This window comes from Octopus bimaculoides, chromosome 24 (assembly GCF_001194135.2).
Source record: "Octopus bimaculoides isolate UCB-OBI-ISO-001 chromosome 24, ASM119413v2, whole genome shotgun sequence".
Taxonomy (NCBI): Eukaryota; Metazoa; Mollusca; class Cephalopoda; order Octopoda; family Octopodidae; genus Octopus; species Octopus bimaculoides.
This window is the reverse complement of record NC_069004.1, coordinates 27,865,385-27,871,354: the sequence shown is the minus strand read 5'-3', so window position 1 is coordinate 27,871,354 and position 5,970 is coordinate 27,865,385. Positions and strand designations below refer to the sequence as shown.

General features: G+C 35.1%; 1 protein-coding gene across 2 annotated transcripts in view; it reads right to left on the bottom strand.

Moving 5' to 3' along the window:
* Positions 1-5,970, bottom strand: part of LOC106882187 (alpha-(1,6)-fucosyltransferase) — an 881,702-nt gene that overhangs the window by 494,492 nt on the left and 381,240 nt on the right. For both annotated transcript variants that reach the window (XM_052976376.1, XM_052976377.1), the window contains exon 2: positions 1,693-1,716. The gene's annotated coding sequence lies outside the window, so the exon portion shown is untranslated. The remainder of the gene's footprint in view (positions 1-1,692; positions 1,717-5,970) is intronic.

The following is a 5,970-nucleotide window of genomic DNA, read 5'->3' as shown; positions in this document are numbered from 1 at the left end:
GCCACATAGAAACATCCCCTTCATCAGCTGCCACCATTAAAACTCCGGCGTTTCGAAGAATTAAGGTAGTACGCCTCGTTAAAATGGTTCTTCCCACGAACACAAATTAAATTGTTTTCGTGGAGGGTAGTGGCGGACGGAAAACGAAACGGTGAAATAAACAAACAAAAAGGCTGTACAGCCAGACGTGAGGTGTGTATGTCTTGAACGCTGGAGAGACAGACAGAACAGAATAAGAATGCCTGCTTTTCAATTCTTGTTATGTTTCCATTAATCTCAGTTTGTGAAGATTTTGTTTAAACATACACATACAGACATTTCTTTCAACAATCCTAGCTTAATTGCAAAATAATTAAATACCTTTCTTCTATGAAAGACCAAGACAGCAAGCAAGCTGAGCTGAAATCAATTCAAATTCAGTTGATCTGTGCAAAAGAGTTAACTGCACCGGTATGCACACACGATATAAATGGACGACACTGAGTGAGTAGTAATGGGTGGTGTGTGTACTTGCAGTGCAAGTTAGTTAATAGCGCAGACAAAGATGTAAGAAGCTGTACAATAGGTTCTCAGAACGTTGAGCCTTATGGATGAGATTATATAGAATTGAAATGGGTCGTTAAAATGGATATTCATGACAAGCTGCCGCTGATGGTGGTGATAGAAGTGGTGGTGTTAGTAGTGGTAATAGTGGTGGTGGTGCTGATAATCTTTGTGATAGCAGTGGTGGTGGTGGTAGTGATATGTTAGTGATGATCATGATGATGTTATTGGTAGTAGTAGTAGTATCACACTTACTTCAAAGGAAGGAGTGAAAGGCAAAGCAAGAGAAAGGACAGAGAGGAAGTAAGAGAGAAAGAGGCCATAAATAACGCCCTCCGTAGGTTCCAGGTCAGAGCCTTATATGTAATGCAAGATGTTGGTTCCCTTAACTCCTTAGCATTCACATTATTTTGCCAAAAGTAATACGATTTTATTCACACTGTTTTGAATTAATCATGCATTATCGTGTAGCCATGAAATTTTGATGAGGTAACTTAACTTTTTTTAGAATGATATTGTATGGTTAGTGTGAGAAGCCAGATCAGGCCAGTTTCAACATAAAACAAAACAGGTGAAATATTTTGGCTAAATACGGCCAGTTTAAATGGTAAAAGATTAAGGCATTGCCTTACAATCACCAAGTACACTACAGGGTCAGTTCTTCCACTGGCACGTGCACCCTCCCTTCAGCTACAATTCTCCATTCCTTGTCCAGCCATCTATTTTGAAGAATATATCCCAAATATTTTTTAGATGAAGGTCTATATTTTCTGCAATGTCTTTTTGGTCCCTTTCCATGTCTCTGCTGCACAGAGAAGGACGGACTTAACACTATGAATTGAAGATACACAATTTAGTTATTTTTCTCCCCACCACCGACAATAACATTACAGCTTGTTATGGTAAGGTATGTAAAGACTTTTTATAGACATACTATTTTAAAATCTAGAGTTTTCAAATATTCTACAATATTTTCTCGGCAGGTTCAGAGTTAGAAACTGCTTACAAACAAATACAAAATGTTTTAAGTATGAATATTTAAAAAGAGTCCTTTGACAAACAAAATTCCATATATTCATTTTTTTTTTTTCCTTTTTAACTACGAAATAAAGAGAAGATAAAGAAAATAAAAATGTGTAATTGTCTTACCAATATGAATCTGAAGGTACTAACCTGCAAATAGAAAACACATGGAATTACTTTTATGAATAATGAATGAAAAGCAATATTGAAATTCTAAATTGTGTATGTGTGTGTGCGTGTGTGTGTGTGTGTACAAAAAAAAACATGAACTGAGAGAAATAACTCAAAATGGCCAGTGGCATGTGTTTAAAAAACAGACAAATACAGGTATGTCAAATGTCATGCAAAATATCAGGTTGGTGCAAAGGTAATGACTGATTTTAAGGTCTCAATTAAACATGAAAAAGCCCATGATTAAGACAATATTTATTTGTTAACATAATTTCCATTGCTTTCTGGAACTTCATTTTATCTGTCAACAAGCTTATAAATGCCACACTTGTAAAATTGTTTAGGTTTTGATGTGACATATGAATCCATCTTCAGCCTCTTTTCAGCCTCATTTTCAGCCTCTTTTCTTGATGTTGATTTAAGACCATTCAAATGGTTCTGTAGTGCTCAAAACAAGTGATAATCAGAAAGAGCAAGGTCTGGAGAATATGGAGGATGAAGCAATATTTTGCAACCAAGCTCTTCCGAGAGATCTTTGGTCAGTCGAGCTGTGTGAGGATGAGCATTATCATGGTGGAAGATGACATCCTTTTCTATCGACTAAGCAGGGTCACTTTCTGTTTAAAGCATCTTTCAAATGATGAAACTGGTCACAGTAGAGATTAGCAGTAACTGTTTGAGTGTTGTCTAACAGTTTGTAAAGGACAATTCCTTCGATATCCCACCATACACTCAACACGATCTTCTGTTCTGCAAGTTCTCTACAAGTAGTGGTTGGATTTTCTGTAACAACAGCTTCCGATTCTTTAGAATCAAGTTGTTTTGAACGACCTTCTTTTGGCTCATCTTTCAAACTCAGATCCCCACTTCTGAAGCAAGTAAACTATCTCCTGCATCTCCTTTCACTCACTACATCATCCCCATAAACTCTCTGAAGGGACTTTGCTGCTGTGCTTGCATTGACACCTTTATGAAACTCATAGAGTAAGGCATATCTAATGTGTTCTTTAGACGGGACGAACACGGGTGCGAATATAGCAGAAGATTATGGCCAATACAATCAGAATCTGAAAGAAAAATGCATAAATTACTCATTGTGACATTCTTGACGTATTGCAAGAGGCACAATTTTCAAAAATACAAATTAAAACAGTTTTCTAAAAAATCAGCCATTACTTTTGCACCAACCCAATATAGATTCCTGATTTATTAAAATTATCTCCATCGCTAGAGGTTGTATCATAATTACCAAATGGCAGTTAAGACTAGCTGCACTTGAGAAGGTGGGATAATCTCCAGAATCATGAACTTCTCAAAAACTAGCATGCCATTAAAAAGAATGACAAGTTTATTGTCTGGAGATTTATTAAACAGCACATGTTTTATGTAGGGCATGGCATAAATTAAAATGTTTTAAAAATACAATGAGGATAAATTTATGATTATTTAAAAGTTTTAGCTTTGAATGTTGCAGATGATCTGAAAATGGTATATTCTCGTAAATGCTTAGGAATTCATTAAAAATCCACATACAGATCTGTTTGGCAGACGGCTACTACATCCTTATCAAATAAGACATAACCTTATTTGTTAGCTACCCGGAAAATTATTAATCTAAATTTTTAAATAGCAGTAACTTAGGTTGTAAGATTACTAGTCTTCCTGATTTGCATCTACATTTTTCAAATCTGTTCGTATGTGTGTATCTACTAAAAATGTTAGTCATTATAAGAAAATTCGTCAAACAACTCACATTTTAATTATTTATAATTTTTTCAAGAATTTATTAAAAAAAAAAAAAAATGACAACTCTTCCTTCAAAATTTATGATAATCTGAATTACAATAAATAGTTAAAGCATGTTCGGAATTTCTCTTCCTCCTCCATTGAAAAGTATGATAAATATTCAAAATAGAGTCCAAGAACTGGAGCAATTTTAATTTGAGTTTTGTTCTAATATTTTGCGGTAGAGATTGTATTATCCCATGGTAGATATAAACATATAACTGTATAGATATTCAAATAACTTTGTTGTAATTGCATAGTTTTAATATTGAGCACTTTAGTGGCAAAGTTAACTGGCACTCCATTGGTCATGATGACAAGGGTTCCAGTTGATCCGGTTAACAGAACAGCTTGCTCGTGAAATTAACATGCAAATGGCTGAGCACTCCACAGACAGGTATACCCTGAACATAGTTCACTGGGAAATTCAGCATGACACAGAATGTGACGAGGCTGGCCCTTTGGAAATACAGGTTCTACTAATTTTTGCCAGCTGAATGGACTGGAGCAATGTGAAATAAAGTGTCTTGCTCAAGGACACAATGTGTCACTGGGAATTGAACACACGTCCTTACAATCATGAGCCAATTGTCCTAACCACTAGGTCATGCAGCAAAATTATTGATGAACTAAAAACAGAAGCAATATCGCAAGCATAACAGGAATATTAGATGTGTGTGTCTGTGTGTTTGCATGTGAGTGCGTTAACTATACAGATGCACCTATCACCCTCCTTATCAACCCCTTCATCCATTCTACTCATACAAAACTTCCTACTATCATCCTCCATGGGAAAGTACTTCCCAAAGTAGGAACTTACAGCAACAAGAACAAATCAAAATAGATTCACAAATCTAGTGGTAGCATGGGAATATATATGGGAGAGAAAGAGAGAGAGAGAGATGTTATTGTTTAAACAGTTATATATATGATGGCACTGTCCTATGTTCCCTCCCATAAATTTTTAAAAAACATCAAAACATATAAAATTTAAGAAAGAAGTGAAATGTGAAACTGCTTTGATTTGTTTTCCATCAGTACTTCTTAAAGTGGGTGGTACTGCTACAAGACGGAAGGAAGTAGCAGAAAATTTTACAGGGGTACTGGGGACAAAGGGGATTGTAGGAAGGGCACCAGAAGTATCTTTGTGTGTGTGTGTGTGTATACATACACCACATATGTCTGTCTCTTAGTTGAAGATTGAAAATAAATTTAAATGTTTTATTTATTTATACGCCCTTTTAAAGCCTAGCTAGGCTTATGGGTCCGGTTTCCCAGTTTCTATGGCATATGTGTTCCCCCAGCTGGACGGGACGCCAGTCCATCGCAGTGTTACCCAAGAAATAAGAAGAAAGAGTGAGAGAAAGTTGGGCAAAAGAGTACAACAGGGGTCACACCCACCTGCTGGAGCCTCATGGAGCTTTACGGTGTTTTCGCTCAATAAACACTCCCAATGACTGGTTTGGGAATTGAAACCATGATTCTCCGACTGCGAGTTCGCTGCCCTAACCACTGGGCCATTGCGCCTCCACAAATTTAAATGTAATTTTACATTAAACTGCTTGTTAGGAAACTCCATGTCCACTCGTATAGTTGTGCCCGCAATTATTATTGTCTTCACTTGTTTTAAATATAATTGTTAAACGAATATCACCAGACCCAGGAATGACAGGTAGACAAGATGTAAATAAGGAGTGAATCTAGGTTTAATGGTGGCGATAGAAAATAAAAAAAGTAGCTGATTATAAGGAATGGAATCAGTAGAGAAGGAGCTGTGGTGTTTGAGCAAAGATAGTGTTGGAAATTAACAATAAATATTATTAGAATACCTGTCATTCTATCATTTTACAGTGATACAGATAAAAAAAAAAAGAGGCTGTTTAGATTTTGGTTACATATATAGATAGACCTGCATTACAGTCATTACAGTATGGAATCATGTTATTTGCTCAAAGTTGCTGATTTGCTCCATTGCTAAACAGTTTCTCACCATATAAAACCATTCTGAAAACAAAAAGTTCATCTTTTTTTTTTGTCCAAAATATGATATATGACAAGAAACTTTTACTAGAGATTGGACAAATTCTCAACTTTAAATAAACAGATCTACTTAATTGAATGCATTTCTGTATGTTTATATACTCAAATGTATATTATTCGTGCTGTATACTATATTCAAATATTACACAATTTGTCTTGATTTACTGAAAAATATGAAGAAAAAAATACTTTTAAATAAAAAAAAAATAATAAAAAGGCAAGTCAAATGATTATTTATTTCTTGTAAAACCAGGTTTGCAAGAGAAAAAAATGAATATCTACCAAGACTTGTATGACTTTTAAATTAATATAATGCATTTTTTCAATGTATATGTTGATTGTGAGAAAAAAGAAATACCAGCATAAAAGTCTGCAACAGTCATGTCATATCCTGATTGCATTACATTA